Below are 21751 nucleotides of genomic sequence, written 5' to 3'. Positions count from 1 at the left end.
AGTCAATTGCCAGACATTATCACTTAGATTTTTGTGATAGCGTTAAGAGGAAAGTGAAATATTTCTTGATTCTTAATTTTATCAAATACAGAAGAAGAGAGAGAGCAAGAAGGCCCCATGTTTCAAGAAAAACAAGAGAGGACATATTCCTTTGAGAAAATAAAGACTATTATATCCAGTTCTCTGCACTCACGTCCTGGCCCCTATACATATCTGAGTTTATGACCCATGATCTACACTGATTAAAATATATATTCAGTATCTATCCAAATAAAAAAATAAATATTCAAGTATAGATTACTGGTTAAATGCATGTGGTCTAGAGTCAGACAGCGATTCAATTCCAAGTTACCACTTCCCGGCCGTGATCCTACTTTCTGGCCGCGTGCTTCAGGTTGCCCTTCTCCATCTGTATGAGGGAGGGTGATAATAGCACCTACCTCACAGGGTTGATTTGAGGATTGAACAAGATAACATGAATTATCGTGGTATCTAGTACCAGTGACAGCTCCCTAAATGTCAGCTATTTTTAATCCTGGTAGGAAATGCTAAGGGATGAGTTAAGGAGAGGGCAAAGTGAGTTGTCGGGGAAGCTGTATAGAAGAGGGGCTCTGACCAAGAAGAGAGGAAGATGTAGCTTGTCCAGGTGGAGAGAAGACAGGGCGATATAGGCCTGAGCAAAGGCTGAGAAGAGATAATGACCAGGGCCTAGATATTTAAGCCATACAGTTGCAAGATAACAGCACTGGAGAGTGTCTCTTATGTTTTAATTTTGAAATCTAAAGATTTTGCTGGCCCCTGCTCCATAATATGCAGTGGGTGACTGTAACCATCACTGTAGCAGTTTTTGAGTTTTCCCCACCCACCATTTGGCAAGGATTACACAATTTCAAGAATTCTGACTACTTCTGAGTGTTTGAGAGTTCCATTAAAGATCTTTTAGCTCTCACTGTAGGACGCTTGTGCTTGGACACAGTCACCAGCACTACCTCATGATCGCCACTAGAGGGACTAGAACCGAAGGAGTCCTCGAGCTTCTAGGTATGGGATTCACTTTCCTAGATTCCTGCTCAACACTCCGTGTAAAAAAGTTTCTTTTTTCTTTGAAGCATATTTCTTATTTTATGCACTTTAAAATACTTTTAAAAATTGAAACACTACTGGAAGATAGGAAATTAAAGGGTCCTACTGACTGTCGTTCCCAATTCCCACTCACAAAATAGCCACTTAAAAACGTTAACAAGATTCTTGTGTGTCCTTCCAGGTATTTTCAATTTATATACAAATATACGTGTCATCTTTTTATTTAAACCCATGATTTGTCGCCTGACTATCACTCTGACTTCATCTCCTACAACTCTCCACCTGCTATGCAGACTATATTCCAGATCTTCAAACTTGCCAACTTGTTCTAGCCTCAGGACCTTTGCAGTCACTACATTATCTTCCTGCACCACTCTTTTCTCCTGGGTCCTCCTTACTCAGTTGTCACCTCATATGTCACTTCCTCAGAAAGGCCTTTTGTGACACCCATCAAGTAACTAGTATTCCCCAACCCAAGTCACTCCATATCACCTTGTTTTATTTTCTTCTATCACTGAATTTGTTTATTTATGTGTTTGCCTACCTACCTACTCACTCCTAAAATGTAATCTCCATAGTAGCAGGAACCTTGGCTGCCTTGTTTACTTCCATATCCCTAGTATCTAGAACATAAATTAGGGACTCAAAAGCATTTAATTGAATAAATAAATGAAAAAGTGCTGTACATACCACTCTGCAACTTGTTTTTTTCACTTAATGTACCTTTAACACATTGTACTTTACTTTTTGTGGATAAACTGTATTCTTTTATTTCATATTCTTTTTTTTTTTTAATTTAATTTTTTAGGTTAGATTTTCATATGGCTCAAAAATAAAACAATATAAAAATGTATTCAGTGAGAAGTCTCACATCCACTTCTACCTATCATCTACCTATTCACACTCGACCAGGTAACCATTTATATTAGTTTATTGTGTGTCCTTCTTTATGCAAATACATATATAAATATATAATCTCATTCTTGTTTTATTCCCTTTTTTTGTACAAAACAGTAGCATGTTATATATACCGTTCTGCACCTTCATACTTTTAACAGCTGCGTAGTATTCATAATTTATATGGATTTATAATTTAGTTTACTCAATTCTCTATTAGTAGGCTTTTGGTTGTTTTCAATTTTTGTTATTATAATCAGTGTTGCAATAGTTACTTTCATGCTTGATAAATGTATAGGAGAATAAATTCCTGTAAGTGGAATGACTAAATCAAAAGGCATGTGTATATTGAATCATGAAAGATCTTACCAAACTTCCCTCCAAGAAGGTTGCCTCAATTTACACTCCCACCAACAGGGTACAAGAACACCAACTTCCCCACACCTTGCCTATGGTAAATATTATAGACAAGTTGAACACCTTTTCATATTTTTAAATAGCTTTATTGATATATAATTCACATACCATATAATTCACCCATTTAAAGTGTGTAATTGAATGGTTTTTAGTATATTCACAACCATTACCACAGTTGCACAGATTTGCAACCATCACCACAGTCAATTTTAGAACATTTGCATCACTGCGAAAAGAAACCTGTGTCCTTTAGATATCACTCCCCTATTCCCCCAGTACCCCCAGCCCTAGGAAATCACTCATCTACTTTCTGTCTCTATAGATTTGCCTTTCCTGGACATTGCATATAAATGGAATCGTGTATGTGTGGTTTTTTTTATGACTGGTTTCTTTCACTTAGCATAATATTTTAAAGATTCATCCATGTTGTAGCACATATCCGTACTTCATTCCTTTTTATGGCCAAATAGTGTTCCATTGTATAGATATACATTTTTTAATCTGGTTGTCAGTTGATGGACATTTGTGTTGTTTCCACCATATTTTTTTTAAACCGCATAGAATTTTAGAGAGACAAGGACCTTAGAACTGTGAAGATTAGACTACCCTTAGCAAATAGTCTCCTTAACTTGCTAAGGAGAAGACTACAGAAGACTGCTAGAAGACTACATTTAGCAGATAATCTCCTTAATTACTGTAACCGAAGAGTAAGTTCTGATGGGTAAAACATTAGGCGAGGAAGCACAACGCTAAAAATATCAACCTTGCCACAAGAGGGTTCTCTGGATAATTTTAATGTTTCTCTTCTTTGAGCCATAGTTTCTGTATTAGTCAGCTCAGGCTGCCATAGCAGAATTCCATACACTGGGTGGGTTAAACAACAAGAATTTATTTCTCACAGTTCTGGTGGCTGGGAAGCCTAACATCAAGGTGCTGACCAATTTAGTTCCCTGGTGAGGGACTTCTTCCTGGCTTGTTGATGGCCACCTTCTCACTGTGCTCACATGGCAGAGAGAGGGAGCTCTGGTCTCTCTTCCTCTTCTTATAAGAAGTCTTCCTATAAGGACACTAATCCCATCATGGGGGCTTCACCCTCATGATCTCATCTAAACCTAATTACCTCCCAAAGGTCTCACCTCCAAATATCACATTGGGTGTTAGGGCTTCAACATATGAGTTTGGGGGGGACACAAACATTCAGTCCATAACAGTTTCCCAAATGTAAACTGACTTCTACCTATACACCAACTAAGGAAGAAGGAAATAGCATCAAGCTCTTTGAATTTCTTGGAGAAATGCTTAGCAACTCATTTAAAATTGCTCTATAAGAGAAAAAGGAAGGGGAAGAAGCTAACTAATAAAGAAATATAATAACTTCTACATAGTTTCTGTGGAATATATACCTTAAATATCAGTTATGCCCTGATATTATGTCTACTGAGTTCTTATTACAGACTAAATCAAGCAGTTTGACTTATAAATAGATAAGATAATTTACTATTTACTTATAAATAGATAAAGTAATTTAAATGCAATAAGCATGTACCTGGAAGATAACCTATGAAGTATGACAAAATGGGGACCCGTGGGCTCTGCCTCGTATATTTGATAGAATTGTATTATAGTGTTTCTCAACACAGGTATTTTGGATGCTATAGATTTAAGACTGTCTCATACATTGTAGGACAGCTAACATTCCTAGTGCTCTGAACTAATAATAAATACCAATAGTGGTCTCCATTATTGTGACTATGGAAAATGCCCCCATATATTTCCAAATGCTGCAAGAAGGGGTGAGGCAGTACTGATGAAATGTTCTAGTCCAATTCCTGCATTTTATAAATGAGGAATCTGGGGTCCAGAGAAGTCACCAAGCCAGGTGATCTGACTTCTTCCCAAGTGTTCTTTCCATTGTTGTCTATAACACTTATTCCTAGCAATCACTACTCAAGGTTAAAGGAGGAGCAGTTCTCCATTGGAATCCCGCTCTTACCTGTCCACATCTTTCCTGCCTTTCTTCCCTTTTTGTCATTTTGCAATACAATAGGTTCAAGAGTTTAATTAAACCATTTCTTCCATATATTTTAACAAGTATTTATTGGATATCTAATATGTTTCAGGCTTGGGGGGGAACACAGTAGTGAACAAAGCAGACATGGCCACTACCCTCTTGGGTAAAGTGAAGGAGATAGACAATTTTAAAGTAGAATAAACACACACGCACGCACGCACGCACACACACATATAATTACTAATTGTGATAGTGGCAGAAATGAAAAGAACCTAAGGAGAACCTAATTTAGAATTGGGGCAGCAGGAAATGCATCTCAGAGGAAGTAACATTTAAGATGATGCCTGAAGGTGAATAGGAGTTAATCAGGGAATACAGCTGAGTAAAGGCCCCAAGTAGGAAGGAGCTAGGAAAAGGAGACCAATGTCGCTAGAAGACCATCATACTGAGCTTGGGGTAGAGTTGGGAGACAATGCAGGGACTTTCCAGCCACAAGGAGGAGTCTGGATTTTATTCCAGGAGTAATAGGAAGCCATTAAAGTTTTTCAGCAGAGAATAACATGATCCAATTTGTGTTTTTAACAAGATCACTGTGAAAGAGTGCATGATGTGTGAGTCCATTTCAATGAAGTTCAAGAACAGGCAAAACTGATCTAGGATGATTCAAGTCAGAAGGGTGGTTACCTATGGGGAAAGGGGTAAGGATTGACTGTAAAGGGCATAAAGAAACTTCCTGGGGTGTTGGAAATATTCCATATCTTGATTAGCGTGGTTTTTACACACTTTTGTTCATTTATCAAAACTCATCAAAATGTGTTAGTATTTGTGCATTTCACTATATGTACATTTTACCTCAATTAAAAACTAAAGATCACTCTGGCTGCAATTGCTTAAGTGAAGAAGTTTCAGGGTTCAAACGGCATAAAATTGAGGTTATAGAAATTTTTTTAAAAACCTGAGGCCCAGAAAAATTAGTCTCTCAAGCCTCAGAGTACCATATAGTTTATTTAAAACTACTGTGATCTAAAAGAAAACAGGAAGGTGAAGAAGCCAACTAATACAGAAATTTGATACCTTCTACATTGTTCCTGTGGAATATATGCTCTAAATATCAGTTATGCCCTAATATTATATCTACCCTCAAGTTCTTATCGTAGACTAAATCAAAACAGTTTGACTTATAACAGAAGATGCTAACTTAAATGCAATGAGCATCTTGGAAGGTAAGAGCAGGGCATTCGTTCCAGCTCTCTCCAAAGGTGCCCTTCAGGGCCCGCCCAGTGGCGTAGGTTAAGTTCCCACGCCCCGCTTCACTGGCCCAGGGTTTGCAGGTTCAGATCTCAGGTGCGCACCTATGCACCGCTTATCAAGCCATGCTGTGGCAGGCGTCCCATATATAAAGTAGAGGAAGATGGGAACGGATGTTAGCCCAGGGCCAATCTTCCTCAGCAGAAAGAGGAGGATTGGCAATGGATGTTAGTTCAGGGCTCATCTTCCTCACCAAAAAAATAAAATAGCGCCCTTCAGTGGGGGCTTCACTCATATTGGAATCAGCTGAGCAGCTTTAAAAATATTGATGCCTGGGTCCTACCTCCAGAGATTCCAATTTAGTCAGTCTGGGGTACAGCCTCAGCATTGGGATTTTTAAGAGCTCTCCAGAGAGAAGCGAAGGTTGGAAACCAATGCCTGCCCGGTTCCATCTGGATTCCATTCTTCTCTCTTTAAAATGACTCCCTTCAAAGATTCACTGAGCATTTTTGCATAATAAGGGCCCTAGAAATTGCCATTGTCTTCTATTGGATTATTTAAAGTAAACATTAAGATTTACGTCTTGTACCTTCCCAGTCCCCACGTCTCACACTGGTCTTAGCGCTGACCTGGAATCAACCCACCCTCCAGCTCTCCACCCCTACTTTTGGGGGTCTGAGGCTGAGAGGACATCTGCCCCCCTGAATATAATCCTCATAAGGTTCAGAGCCACATTTCCCTTGGCAAAGCCCTTAGTTTGCTTTTGAGTGTGTTTTCTGATTGACGTTCTTCCAGCATACTTGGTTAAAGTTTTGCATCTCATATCCAGCTCCCTTTGGTCTGAGAGGGAAGGAATTAATGAGAAAAGAACAAACCCTCCTCCCTCTCCCCGTTTTGCCCTAAAGTCTTGACAGGAGAGTAGGGGAAGTGCAAATCCCAGTTTAATGGGGGCAGTACTGAGCAATTACATTCTAGCCTCAGGCAAAGCAAAACTACCACCTTCCTTTTTTTTTTTTTAAGGTATATTAATGTTTGCCTCACCCCGCCAAAAAAAAGTCTCCCTCAACTTGTTCAGGATTTTGTGAAACTGTCTCATTTCCACCATATGTACCATGTGCCCTGAGAGTTACTTCACTGCAATACTCATTTCTTGCCCACCTACCAGGTGCCAGGTGACACATCTCTAAGTCCCGATGTATAATTTATAGAGTAAAATGCTCTCTTCAAAACACATTTAATTATGCTACAGTACTTTTCTTCTTAGGACACTACAGATGCACTGTTTGTGAATTTGATTTATAAAATGGTGAAATCCTGTGCCATAAGAATATTAATAAATGTTCTTTTGAGTTTGTAAATATGGAGATAATGCAGATTTCCTAAATTAAAAAATTCATCAAGAATTACATGATTTTAAAGCTAGGGAGCTGAGTCAATTCTAATATTGTTGCTACTTTAGCTGCTAAACAAAAATCATTTTGGTGCAGATATTTGTCCAAATTAGTGTTGAAAAATATGATGTTTGAATTGATGTGAGACCTTCGGAGCATAGATGTTGTTTATTTATTTTTTTAAACTTTTTCCTTTTTTTTTTTAAATTTAATTTAATTTAATTTTTGGTGAGGGAGATTGGCCTTGAGCTAACATCTGTGCCCATCTTCCTCTATTTTGCACATTGGATGCTGCCACAGCATGACTTGATGAGCGGTGCCTAGGTCCAGGATCTGAACCTGCGAACTTCAGGCCACCAAAGCGGAGCACGTGAACTTAACCACTATGCCACCGGGCAGGCCCAGTAGATGTTGTTTAAAACAAATGATCCTATATCCCAGTTTTCTATACATGAAATCCATCTGGACTACAAGTTCCCGAAACTCAGGAGCCTGCCTCTCATCTCAGCATCTTCTCCCCCAGTGAAGCAGAGAACTTTTGCATTAGGTAGGTGTTCAACAAATCTTTGTTGAATTTAGAGTGCTTAGAGGAGAATGGGTAATTTCACATGGTAATCTGCCTTTCTGAAGTAAAGAGGTGGTAAAAGATGGCCTACAGAAAATAAATATAGCAGAGAATTAGGAAGCAAGAATCTGACTGTGGTTGTCCTGCCCTGACCAGGCAGAGGGACATTATTTCTGGCAGACAGGAGTCTCCTGTGCCCATTAGGAGGCCATTGTCTACTTTTCTATTACCTAACTTACCCAGTGCTAAGGGAGGGGAGGACTGGAAGGGAATAAAGATCATAAGATAAAGTCACTGACCCAGAGGAACTCAAATTCTAGAGCCAAGGTCTTCAAACTGGAGTATTGGAAGATTTGCAGGGGATATGTAGGTGCATAGAATTTTAAGAAGTTCTATTCCCAGAGCCTCAACAGTACCCTCCCATAGTATGACTCTGGCTATTGTAGGGGAGGAAGACAATTCGTCTACCCTCTAGGTCCTTCTGGCTGGCCTACGAATTAAATTGACATGAAACAATAACAGGAGAAAATCAAACAAAGCTCTATAACATGTATACACGGGAGAAACCCAGGAAAACTGAGCAACTTGCCAGAATGGCCAAAGCCACTGCCTTAAATATCATCTTCAGTTAAAGACAAAGGAGGATGTTGAGGGTAGTGGTCTGGGACTTCACAGGGGAGGAAGGCAATTCACATGGAAATGGAGAAGCAAATGTATGGTAGACATAACTTTGATAAGAATGGGCTTAGCAAGGATCTTCACAGTCTACTGATACCCAGAGTTATCTATGAGGATGGCCTGTCCTGGGGACAGGCCTTTTATCTTAAATTCTTTTTGGTAGGTAGAGGGGAAGGTCAAAGTTTCTTTCAGAGTCTTTTGTTGTTTTTTGTTGTTGTTGTTTTGTGAGGAAGATCAGCCCTGAGCTAACATCCATGCCAATCCTCCTCTTTTTTGCTGAGAAAGACTGGCCCTGAGCTAACATCCATGCCGATTTTCCTTCACTTTATGTGGGACACCGCCACAGCATGGCCTGACAAGCAGTGCATTGGTGCATGCCCGGGATCCGAACCCAGGCCACCAGCAGCGGAGCACACGCACTTAACCGCTACGCCATGGGGCCAGCCCCTAGAGTCTTTTGTTTTTAACCAGACACATTTTGGGGTTGCCAGTTCTGATCCCTCACAGTATCCTTCCCCACTTCCCTTCACAACAGTATTTCTCTCACTTTACAAAGAAAAGTGACTCCCCACCTGAATATTACTGCAGTGTAACTATTCCCAAGTGTGAGAACTTCTAAGATGCCAAACAAATGGACAATTGGAAATGGTCCCTTTGATATTTAATTAAGATCCCCCTCCTTAGCTTCCTGCCTTGTGCAGACTTAAACATATTTCTGTTAAGGGTGAATCACTGATTTATAAATGGAGCGTATTGGCCTTGGGATAATGTGAAATCAATATGGACAATGGGAGTGGTGGCAATTCTTGTTTAACAACCTGACTTCTTTTATCCTTCAACTATTGTCCAGAAATGCACTGTTTATGAAGAAAAGTCTGGAGAAAGCAAAGAGAGCCTCAGTAAGAAATATTGAGAGGCTTAAAGTGGCTTTTATTATGAATTTGTTTTAAAAATTCTCTTCATCTGTTACAGCACTAATCCCCAGGATGTGTCATTAGCTGGAAAGAAACCACAGTTGAGTACCTAAAGCAGGTTAGTAAGACTGATTCTTTTAAATGTAATGTCAACCTATAAAAATCAGAAACCAGTTCAAGAGACAAAGCTTTTATGTGAGATCAAAGAGTTGCAATTCAGGGAGCACAGATTCAGATAGAAACCCAAATAGTGTCCCAATTACAGGATAGGGGCTTAGGGTTTTTATGGGGAAAAGAAGGGAGATGAGGTAAGGTGTTTTTAAGAAGAGTTCATTGGTGCTGATAGGCTAGGCTACTCTTGGCTATACATGATTGGTTATTGACACTATCTTCGGAAAGTCCACAACCATCAGTCTTGTGATCAGGATGTTCATTCTCCTGCTGACTTCTCAAACAATTGCTTGTAAAACAATTGCCATTTTGGCCCAGTTCAAGGTTCAGGGAACAAGATGAGCAAGGCAGTTCCTCTAGAATGGCTACTCTGGCTCTAGTTTTGTTTTTTTTTTTGTTTTGTTTTTTAGGAGTGGTTTTTTATTTTTTTATTTTTTTGTGAGGAAGATCAGCCCTGAGCTAACATCCATGCCAAACCTCCTCTTTTTGCTGAGGAAGACCAGCCCTGAGCTAACATCTATTGCCAATCCTCCTCCTTTTTTTTCCCTTTTTCTCCCCAAAGCCACAGTAGATAATTGTATGTCATAGTTGCACATCCTTCTAGTTGCTGTATGTGGGACACCGCCTCAGCATGGCCGGACAAGTGGTGCGTTGGTGCGCGCCTGGGATCCGAACCCGGGCCGCCAGTAGCGGAGCGTGCACACTTAACCACTAAGCCACGGGGCCGGCCCCTGGCTCTAGTTTAAAATGGCTCCACTTATGTCAGTTTTTCACATTTTCCCCTTTTGATCAAGATCTTTCTTTGAAAGCATTGCTGATCAACCATTTGAACACACTTTTGATTGACTATTGGAAAGTATTGCTGATCAATCATCAAAGCATTGTTGGTTCCTCTTCGCCAGGAAGACTCATTCCTGGTATGTCATGTCTCACATAGGAGGGAAAGTGATTTCCTTAGGAGCCTCAGGCCACATTTGAGCAACAAGACCACCAAAACAGAAGGCGGCTTGTTGTCAAGTCTTATGAAATAAACATAGGTTCCTTTAATTGGACAAATAAATATTAGAAATCAGTTCAAAACATTGGGCTACCATCACTTGCATGGAGTTTTTATAGCACTGTGAAAAGCAAGAGAAACAGAATCTTATAATAATAATTTGTAGAATCACAAACAAGACATTAATTCCAAATTATAAAATAGTTCTAAACCATAAGGCTATACCTGAAGGTAGCCAACTAAACATATCAAAAACTTTCGAGACTTCTGTTTCTTAAAATAATCCTCATGCTAAAGAGACACATTTGAGGTGGCAAAACTTTGCTTCCCCACAGTCAGCCTTTGAAAATTTTGAAAGAAGTTTTACAGTCCAGAAGTTGAGTTGGCAGATTATTCCATCTCATTGAACCAGTCTCTCAGTCCTGACAGTAGATCAGTTCAGCTAAACCCAGTGATAAGAGTGAGCTCCCAAAGTTAGGCCTGTATTATATAAACAAGCAATCAGTTATTTAGTAAGAGGCATTTCTACAGAAACAAAAGAAAAACAAAGGTTAATGATTGGAGTCAATTATAAACCACTTTCTGAGCCCAGGGGGCAGCCAGTAAAGAAGATTTCTAATGGCAGTGTTGAAGTATCTTTGTATTTTGAAATGCCTCTGATGATGTCATCAGTGTTCAGGTAAACTTTCTGAGTGGCTCTTACAGCAACAGGCATGAAAATTGTCTTACATGGTCTATTATGACGATTTCTCTGAAGTTTATATCAAGTCATCTAGCTTCAGTTTGCAGGGCTTCAGGAAGAAGGACAGTTTTAGTTCTCAATGATTCCAAGTCAGAAAGATGAGAGAAAATTGGAAAAATTAGTTTGGAGATTTGTAGCCAGATATTCCAGGAAACTAAAATTCAAGATCCAGGTTTACAGGTAGAAAATAAAACCTTAAAAACAACTAACAGCTCTAGAATCTAATATCCACAAAGGTATATTACTGAAACATAATTTTTCTCTCTAAAATCATTCTCATTTTAACTAAACATAGCCTAATTGAGACTAAAACTAAAATAAGTTTAGTTTCAATAAACTTGTCCTGATATTTACATAAATACAGCAAGAATAGCAATTGATCATATAGGCTCTTTTTTGCTTTGCTGGAACTTTTCATAAGGAATCTCCAGATTGAACTTTTAACATCCTCTCAAGGCTAGGAAGCCATGCCAAGAATTTGCCATCAGACTTCACCTGTAATACTATAGATTTGAGTAAATTTCTGTCTCTTCAAGGTCCCCAAAATATCTTGAGGTTCCTGGGCCTTCCACGAAGTGACCTTCCTTACTCACCTGGTTAGGCTGTGGGGAACTCTGTAAGCAAGTTACCAGGCCAATTTTGCAAGGGGTTTTATTGGCTCCATAAAGTCAAGCTTAGTTCCTTAAAGCTGTCTGGTTGTATCTGAGTCTGTGCATATCCCACTCAAATATGACGTTGCAGTCAAAGCCTTTGTAATATAACCAATATTTACAATTGTGTCCTATTATAAGGAAAACATTCTTGGTGAACTTATGTAAATAAATATATTGCCATGCAAATAAGAATACTCACTAAGAGTTTCCACATTCTGAAGGGATCAGGTAGGGAGAAAAAGTGATTGTTTCAAATCTGCTTACTAAGGCATAATTTACCAAATCGCTCTAAATCATAGGTAGCATAAGAGAAAAAGTTTCCTTAAACTCGGAAAACAAAACATTAAAAAATTCAGCGATGTTTTAAATTAATTATAAAAATTATAATCATCCTCATCAGTTCATTCAGTCCCATGTTATTAATTCTTGTTCTGCTTGAATGTAATTTTCCCATTAGTTCTCTTGACCTTGCTTGATGATTGAGGGTGATAAGGACAGTGTTAATTCTGTAAAGTTTCCAAGGTTTTCATTAAGCCTCATATGATTTGCCCAGTAAAGGAGGGTGCCTCTATCACTGTAGAAGGTATACCCCAAGTGGGAAACACATTTTCTAAAAGTTTCTTTGCCACTGTGAAGACATCAGCTTTGCAGCAGGGGAAGGCTTTAACCCATCCAGAGAACATATATACAATAACAAGAACATATTGACAGCCTATACTAAGTGGCAGTTGAATGAAATTCAGCTTCAGGTGCTCAAAGGGTCCAGAGGGAGTAGGTCTGAGGTCCTTAGAGACAGAAATAATTTTTCTTAATGCACTATCATGGGTGAAGGAATGCAAAAAATGAAAAAGGGGGTTTGCTAGGGAGCTGGGAATAGCCAAGTGGCTATCTTAGGTTTTGTATAACCCTGACTATTTGTTTAATTTACAGCCATTGCGGGGGCCGGCCCAGTGGCGCAAGCAGTTAAGTACGGGCGCTCCACTGCGGCGGCCAGGGTTCACCGGTTCGGATCCTGGGTGTGCACCAATGCACTGCTTGTCAGTGGCGGCATCCCATATAAAGTAGAGGAAGATGGGCATGGATGTTAGCCCAGGGCCAGTCTTCCTCAGCAAAGAGAGGAGGATTGGTAGATGTTAGCTCAGGGCCGATCTTCCTCACACACAAAAAAAAAATTACAGCCAATGCCTACCCATCTTAATTTCTCTGATTCAGGAGCAGACTGTTGCCACGTTAGAAGAACATCAGGATGGCAAAAATCTGGCAATGAGGAGCTATTCTTTGCAGAAGCAGAAATGATTTCATCCACGTGTGCCACAATGTATATAGACACCGTTGTTGCTGCCTTTGCATGGAAGTCAACTAGGGCATTTCACTGATACTTGGATTTAGTCCTTTTAATGTGAGCCTCAGTTTTTTTGTTGTTGTTTTTTTTTTTTGTGAGGAAGATCAGCCCTCAGCTAACATCCATACTGATCCTTCTCTTTTTGCTGAGGAAGACTGGCCCTGAGCTAACATCCGTGCCGATCTTCCTCCACTTTTTATGGGATACCGCCACAGCATGGCCTGACAAGCGGTGCTTTGGTGTCCGCCTGGGATCTGAACCCGGGCCGCCAGCAGCGGAGTGCGCACACTTAACTGCTACGCCATGGGGCCAGCCCCATATGAGTTCTTTATATATTTTGGAGATTAACCCCTTGTCAGATATATGATTTGTAAATATTTTCCCCCAATTTGTGGGTTGTCTTTTCATTTTGTTCCTGGTTTCCTTTGCCTTGCAGAAGCTCTTTAGTCTGATGAAGTCCCACTTGTTTATTTTTTCTTTTGTTTCCCATGTCTGAGTAGAAGTGGTATTTGAAAAGATCCTTCTAAGACCAATGTCAAAGAGTGTACTGCCTATATTTGCTTCTAGAAGTTTTATGGTTTCAGGTCTTACAGTCAAGTCTTTGATCCATTTTGAGTTAATTTTTGTGTATGGCAAAAAATAATGGTCTAATTTCATTCTTTTGCATGTGGCTGTCCAGTTTTCCCAACACCATTTATTGAAGAGACTTTCCTTTCTGCATTGTGTATTCTTAGCTCCTTTGTCAAAGATTAGCTGTCCGTAGATGTATGGTTTTATTTCTGGGCTTTCAATTCTGTTCCATTGATCTATGTGTCTGTTTTTGTGCCGGTACCATGCTGTTTTGATTATTATAGCTTTGTAGTATATTTTGAAGTCAAAATATACTACAAAATACTTTGCCTCCAGTTTTGTTCTTTTTTCTCGGGATTGCTTTAGCTGTTCAGGGTCTTTTGTTGCCTCATATGAATTTTAGGATTCTTTGTTCTATTTCTGTGAAGAATGCCATTGGGATTCTGATTGGGATTGCATTGAATCTGTAGATTGATTGCTTTAGGTAGTATAGACATTTCAACTATATTTATTCTTCCAATCCATGTGCATGGAATTCTTTCCATTTCTTTATGTCATCATCGCTTTCTTTCAATAATGTCTTATAGTTTTTAGTGTATAGGTCTTTCACCTCCTTGGTTAAATTTATTCCTAGATATATTATTCTTTTTGTTGTGATTCTAAATGGGATTGTATTCTTGAGTTCTTTTTCTGTTAGTTCCTTATTAGTGCACAGAAATGCAACTGATTTTTGTAAGTTGATTTTGTATCCTGCAACTTTGCTGTAGTTGTTGATTATTTCTAATAGCTTTCCAATGAATTCTTTAGGGTTTTCTATATATAAAATCATGTTGTCTGCAAACAGTGAGAGTTTCACTTCTTCATTGCCTATTTGGACTCCTTTTATTTCTCTTTCTTGCCTAAGTGCTCTTGCCAAAACCTTCAGTACTGTGTTGAATAAGAGTAGCAAGAGTGGGCACCCTTGTCTTGTTCCTGTTCTCAGAGGGATGGCTTTCAGTTTTTCTCTGTTGAGTGTGATGTTGGCTGTGGATTTGTCATATATGGTCTTTATTATGTTGAGGTACTTTGCTTCTATACCCATTTTATTGAGAGTTTTTAACAGAAATGGATGTTGGATCTTGTCAAATGCTTTCTCTGCATCAATTGAAGGATGATGTGATTTTTATTTCTCATTTTGTTAATGTGGTGTATCACATTGATTGATTTGTGGATGTTGAATCTTCCCTGCCTCCCTGGTATAAATTCCACTTGATCATGTGTATGATCCTTTTAATGTTTTGCTGTGTTCCATTTGCTAATATTTTGTTGAGGATTTTTCCGTCTATGTTCATCAGCAATATTGGCCTGTAATTTTCCTTCTTTGTGTTGTCCTTGTCTGGCTTTGATATCAGCGTGATGTTGGCCTTGTAAAATGTGTTAGGAAGTGTTCTGTCTTTCTCAGTTTTTTGGAATAATTTGAGAAGGATAGGTATTAAATCTTCTTTGACTGTTTGGTAGAATTCTCCAGAGAAGCCATCTGGTCCTGGGCTTTTATTTTTTGGGAGGTTTTTGATTACTGTTTCAATCTCTTTACTTGTGATTGGTCTATTCAGGTTCTCTATTCTTGATTCAGTTTTGGGAGGATGTATGAGTCTAAGAATTTATCCATTTCTTCTAGGTCGTCCAATTTGTTGGCATATAGTTTTTCATAGTATTTTCTTATAATCCTTTGTATCCTCTGTGGTATCTGTTGTACTTTCTCCTCTTTCATTTCTAATTTTATTTATTTGAGCCCTCTCTTTTTTTCTTAGTGAGTCTGACTAAGGGTTTTTCAATTTTGTTTATCTTCTCAAAGAACCAGCTCTTAGTTTCATCAATCATTTCTACCGTTTTCTTGGTTTCTATTTCATTTATTTCTGCTCTCATTTTTATTATTTCCTTCCTTCTCCTGACTTTGGGCTTTGTTTGTTCTTCTTTTTCTAATTCTGTTAGGTGTAGTGTAAGATGGCTTATTTGAGATTTTTCTTCTTTGTTAAGGCGGGCCTGTATTGCTGTGAATTTCCCTCCTAGGACCGCTTTTGCTCCATCACATATGAGTTGGTATGGTGTATTTTCATTCTCATTTGTCTTCAGATGTTCTTTGATTTCTCCTTTAATTTCTTCAATGATCCATTTGTTGTTCAGTAGCATGTTGTTTAGTCTCCACATATTTGTCACTTTCCCAGCTTTTTTCTTGTAGTTGGTTTCTAGTTTCATAGCATTATGGTTGGAAAAGGTGCTTGATATGATTTCAATCTTCTTAAATTTATTGAGGCTTGCCTTGTTTCCTAACATATGGATGGTCAGTCCTTGAGAATGTCCCATATGCATGAGAAGGATGTGTATTCTGTTGTTTTTGGATGGAGTGTTCTATATATATCCTTTAAGTCCATCTGGTCTAGTTTTTCATTTAAATCCACTATTTCCTTGTTGACTTTCTGTCTGGGTGATCTATCCATTGATGTAAGTGGAGGTAAGATGTTTTCAAGAAGAGTTCATTGGTGCTGACAGCTGCTCTTGGCTATGCATGATTGGTTATTGACTCTATCTTCAGAAAGTCCACAACCATAAGTCTTGTGATCAGGATGTTCATTCTCATGCTGACTTCTCAAACAATTGCTTGTAAAACAATTGCTATTTTGGCCCAGTCCAAAGGTTTGGCCCAGTCCAAGGTTCAAGGAACAAGAAAAGCAAGGCAGTTCCTCTGGAATAGCTGCTCCTGCTCTATTTTTAAATGGATCCACTTATGTCAAATTTTCACAGTAACTACAAAAGCTTTCTTGGAGTACTAAATTTTTAAGAGTTTTTGACACTGGATAAGACCCATAGATAAATATTTTATGTCATTTCTTTTAGATTCTGTGTGGATTATTAAACACTATAGTTATAACATCTTTTATTGTCATATCAAAAATATTTATTCCCTTACTATAGGCCATCTGTACTAGTTTTCTGTTGCATAAAAAGTTACCATGAACCACAAACTTAGCGGCTCAAAACAACATGCATTTATTACTGCACAGTTTTCATGGGTGAGGAGTGCTAGCAGGGTCTAACTGAATCTTCTACTCATTGTCATACAGGCTGCAATCAAGGTGTAGTCTAGGGGTCCGATCTCATCTGAGGCTCAGAGGTCTTCTTCCAAGCTCACTGGTTGTTGGCAGAATTCAGCTTGGCAATTGTAGGACTGAGGTCCCAGCTTTCTTGCTGGCTGTCAGCTGGGATCCACTCTCTGCCTCTAGAAGCCTCTGCAGTTCCTTGTCAGGTGACCCTCTCACAAGCACCCTCACAATATGGGAGCTTACTTCTTCAAAGCCAGCAGGAGAAGAGAATCTCTCCAGTCAGCTAAAACAGGCTTATAAAATGTAACCTAATCAAGGCAGTGGCTATCCCATCATATTCACAGGCCCCACCCACACTCAAGTGATGGGGATGATAGAAGGCGTGTATATTGGAGCAGGAATCTTAGGGACATCTTAGAATTCTGCCTACCACATCATCTTCATACTATTTCCATTTTTGAAATATTTATTATTTTCTGCCTTCTAGTACCAAAAAAAAATTATGTTTTAGTGGCTGGAGCAACTGATTTATTTTCTCTTTATATAACTTTCTCTTTTTGCTAAATACATGGGGAAAATGTGATGATGGTGTCCAGAAAAATTAATGGAATAATTTGAGGATTCATCTTTAATTAATGGAATTATTTCAAAATTCTTAATTAATATTCCTAAAAAACAAATACCAGAGATCAATATGCATACATAGATTTACTTAGGAATGCCACATCTTTTATCATACCTCTAATTTTATAAATAACATAATTTTAGCTGTATACAATATTGCGTTATTGTAAATTAAGTAATAAAAGCCTTAGATTTAGGATCGTGTTTTATCACTTACAATAAAAAATAGATTAATTTATATTAGACCAAAGTTGATTTAATCTTATTTGGCTGCTTTTAGCAACCTATTTTATATGATACATCCTTATAAAAAATTTTTTTTGGTGAGGAAGATTGGCCATGAGCTAACATCCATTGGCAATCTTCCTCTTTTTGCTGAGGAAGATTGGCCTTGAGCTAACATCTGTGACAAGTTAGCAGGGTCTAACTGAATCTTCTACTCATTGTCATACAGGCTGCAATCAAGGTGTAGTCTAGGGGTGTAGTCTATTTTGTATATGGGATGCCACCACAGCATGGCTCGATAAGCGGTGTGTAGGTCCGCACCCGGGACCCGAACCTGTAAACCCTGGGCCGCTGAAGCAGAGCATGCGAACTTAACCACTACACCAGTGGACCAGCCCCTAAAATTTTTTATAATTGTTATCACAGTGCACATTATTTTTTGTTGAGAAATGAAGATTTTTTTTAACAGAAAGTAAATCTAATTTTGCTGATTAAATTGATAATGAGAACTAGCTTTGCTAGTTAGATTATGTGGTGAACATTTTCTATATCAACACTGCCTAATACAATGGCCACTAACCACATATGGCTATAGAGTACTTTAAGTGTGGCTAAGGTAACTGAAGAATTGAATTTTTATTTTGAAATTTAAAAACCAAACCAGCGTAAATTTTATTATATTGATTATATTTTGAAAGGATGATATTTTTATATATTGATCTAAATGAAATACATTATTAAATTAATTTCACCTGCTTCTTTTAACTTTTTTTAGTGTGGCTACTAGAAAAATTAGAATTACATATGTGACTCACGTACTGTTTCTATTGGACATCACTGTTCTGTACATTGACTGAGCTAAATCTGGAACTTCAAGGTTTTGACAAAACTATATTTAAGGTACTTGATAAGACAAAAGAATGTTATCAAAAATGCTATGTTGTATTGAATTTAACAAGATTTAATATTCTAACCTTTCTCTATTAGATTAAACAAGGTGCCTCTAATAGAAGAAAATTGGGTAAAATTAATAGTTGATAAGTCTTACTAACCTTCACACAAAATGAGAAGTGAATGACTCTAACGACTGAATAATAAATCCCTTTGAAAATCAGGTAGTTTCCAGTTCTTTCCTTCCCAAAACCAAAGGAGAAACTGATCAATTATAAACTATTAGATCATTAAAAAGAATTTTTAAAAATAGAAAATCACGATTTTTGGCACATAACTGGGAAGAAGTTCAAAGAATTGGGTGACATAACAATAATAAAATTCCTTCCATTTACATCTACTTATAAATGTGGACAAGGTTTTTCAGAGTTGATTGATGCTGAACCTGTCTCATTTGAGTAATAACTAATATTCATTCACAGATACTTAAACTAATTGGAAAAATGTAAACTCTCATTCATCTCATTAAGGTATGCACTTCCAATAAAATTTTATTTTTTTAATAATTATTTATCAGAATTATATTAATGTTATTTTGATAAATCGTATAATAATAATAATGGCAACAATAGCTCAATCCAGAAGAAATGTTTTTAACACTCAGGGGAAGTTTTTTTAACTAAATTTCTATTTAAATATATATTTTTATAATACAGAAGTAATAGATGTGATCAATAAAAGACCTTTTAAGACTTCTGGTGCTGGTCAAGATGGAGTAAGCCCACTACAGCCTGTCTTTCCCAATGATACAACTAAAAACTCTGGACAAAATACAGAAAGCAACTATCTGAAGACACTAAAAAGTAAATAGTAGCAGGCAGATTGGGGAGGGGAACCTAAGGTGAAGAAGGACACATACGGGGTGATTTTTCCATATTTTTCCTCTTTTATCTCCTGGCTTTGACCCAAAGGCAGCCAGTGCATAACTGTGCAGTTGGCACAGGCATCAAAAAGTCCTGGGGAAATCCTATATTTCTGGTCAGAACACCAGGAAAAGGGGGTCCTGCACAAGGAGCGTGTGGAGGAATCCTCCTTGTTGTTTTTCTTTTCTTTTTTCTTTTTTCTTTTTTCTTTCCTCTTCTGGCCTTACCCCAGGGTAACCCCAGTCATAGAGCTGCAACCCATTATTTTTTTCTCTTTTATTTCAATGCTTGCCCCAAAGTTGGCCCCAATGATGCAGAAGTGTGACAGCTAAAACTCTAGGAGAAAGCTCATCTTTCTAGTCAGAGAACTGACTAGAAAATAGGACCCTAGTAGCTGGTGGGTATGGGGGAAATCCAGAGGAGAGGGCTGGAGATGGGACTCCTCTAATTCTGATCAATAAAAATCATAAACCTCTGGCCAGACTGACCAAGAAAAAAGGGGAAGACACCAATTACCATTAGCAGGAATGAAAGAGGAGACATTATGGCAGACCCTACAGACATCAAAAAGTTAATAACAATACTTCAAACAAATCTATTCCCATAAATTAATTTACTTAGAAGAAATGGAAGGATACAAAGTGCCAAACTCACACAAGAAGAAATAGATAACCTGCATAGTTCTATATCTGTTAAAGAAATCCAATTTGTAGTTTAAAATCTTCCAACAAAGAAAATTCTGTCTACCAGATATCTAAGGAAGAAATAATACCAGAAAATAGAAGAGAAGAGAATACTTCCCAATTCATTTTAGGAAGCCTGCATTACCCTCATCCCAAAACCAGAGAAGAGATAACTCATCATTTCAACAGACTAAAGAAGAATATGATCACCTCAATGATCAATATGATCATCTCAATAGGTGCAGAAAATGCATTTAACAAAATTAAACATCCATTTATGATTTTAAAAAAAATTTTCTCTCAGCAAATTAGGAGTAAAAGGAATTTCCTTCCCCTGAGAAAGAACATCTACCAAAAGTTGCAGCTAACATCATGCATAATAGGAAAGACCGAATGTCCTAATATCTAGAAGAAGGCAAGGATGTTGGCTTTCATTACTCCCATTCAACATTGTACTGGAAATTATAACGAGTACAATAAGGCAAAAACAAGAAAAAGCATACAGACTTGAAAAGAAAGAATAAAACTGTCTCTATTTTGAGACAACATGTTTGTCTATGTAGACAACATCAAAGAATCTACCAAAAAGCTCCTAGAACCAATAAGTGAGTTTAGCAAAGTCACAGATTACTAGGTGAATATTAAAAATCAATTGTATTTTTATATTTTAATAATGGAAAAGCAGAATTTGAAATTTTAAAAAAGTTTACATTTACAATAGTATCCCAAAAATGAAATATTTAGGTATAACTCTAACAAAATATGTACAAGATCTGTATGTGAAAGCCACAAAATGCTGATGAAAGAAATCAAAGATATAAGTAAATGGGAGATACAGTGTGTTGGAACATTGGAACATTCAGTATTGTTACGATGTTGATTCTCTCCAAATTGGTCTATAGATTCAATGTAGTCCCAGTCAAAATCCCAGCAGGGTTTTTTAGATAGATATGGACAGGCTGAATCTAAAATTTTATATGGAAAGGCAAAGAAATTAGAATAGCCCAAACAATTTTGAAAAAGAAGAACAAAGTTGGAGGACTGGTACTACCATATTTCGAGATTTACTATAATGCTACACAATCAAGATAGTATAGTATTGGTGAAAGTGGACATATACATCCATGGCACAGGATAGAGTCCAAAAAGAGACCCACACAAATATGATCAGTTGATTTTTGATAAAGGTGCAAAGGCAATTCAACAGAGAAAGGATAGTATTTTCAAGAAATGGTGATGGAACAAATAGATATCCACAGGCAAAAAATAAGAAGACAAAAACAAAAAGCGCCTTGACCCATACTTCATATGCTTTATACACAAACTAACCCAAAATGAAACATAGACTTAAATGTAAGATATACAACTATAAAACTTACAGAATAAAAATGAAAGAAAATATTTGTGACCTTGGGTTAAACAAAGAGTTCTTAGATATGATACCAATAGCAAAATTCATTTAAAAAATGATAAATTGATCTTCATCAATATTAAAAACCTCTGCTCTGCAAAGGACCTGGTTAGGAGAATGAAAGACAAGTTGCAGACTGAGAGAAATATTTGCAAATCACATATCTAATAAAGGACTTTAATCCAAAATATGTAGAGAACTTAGAGAACATAACAAATCCTATGACAAAGAAAAC

The 21751-nt window shown here is 37.6% G+C and overlaps 1 long non-coding RNA gene across 1 annotated transcript; it reads left to right on the top strand.

Moving 5' to 3' along the window:
- Nucleotides 1-1907: 1907 nt before the first annotated feature.
- LOC147916832 (uncharacterized) lies at nt 1908-14388 on the top strand. Its single transcript, XR_015552465.1, has 4 exons — nt 1908-1995; nt 7348-7594; nt 9263-9322; nt 12980-14388. It is a non-coding gene; the product is annotated as an uncharacterized LOC147916832 (long non-coding RNA).
- The last annotated feature ends 7363 nt before the right edge of the window (nt 14389-21751 follow it).

This window comes from Ceratotherium simum, chromosome 6 (assembly GCF_057802395.1).
Source record: "Ceratotherium simum simum isolate JZ-2026a chromosome 6, ASM5780239v1, whole genome shotgun sequence".
NCBI lineage: Eukaryota > Metazoa > Chordata > Mammalia > Perissodactyla > Rhinocerotidae > Ceratotherium > Ceratotherium simum.
The sequence above is the reverse complement of the archived record's forward strand: the minus strand, read 5'-3'. Positions and strand labels throughout refer to the sequence as shown.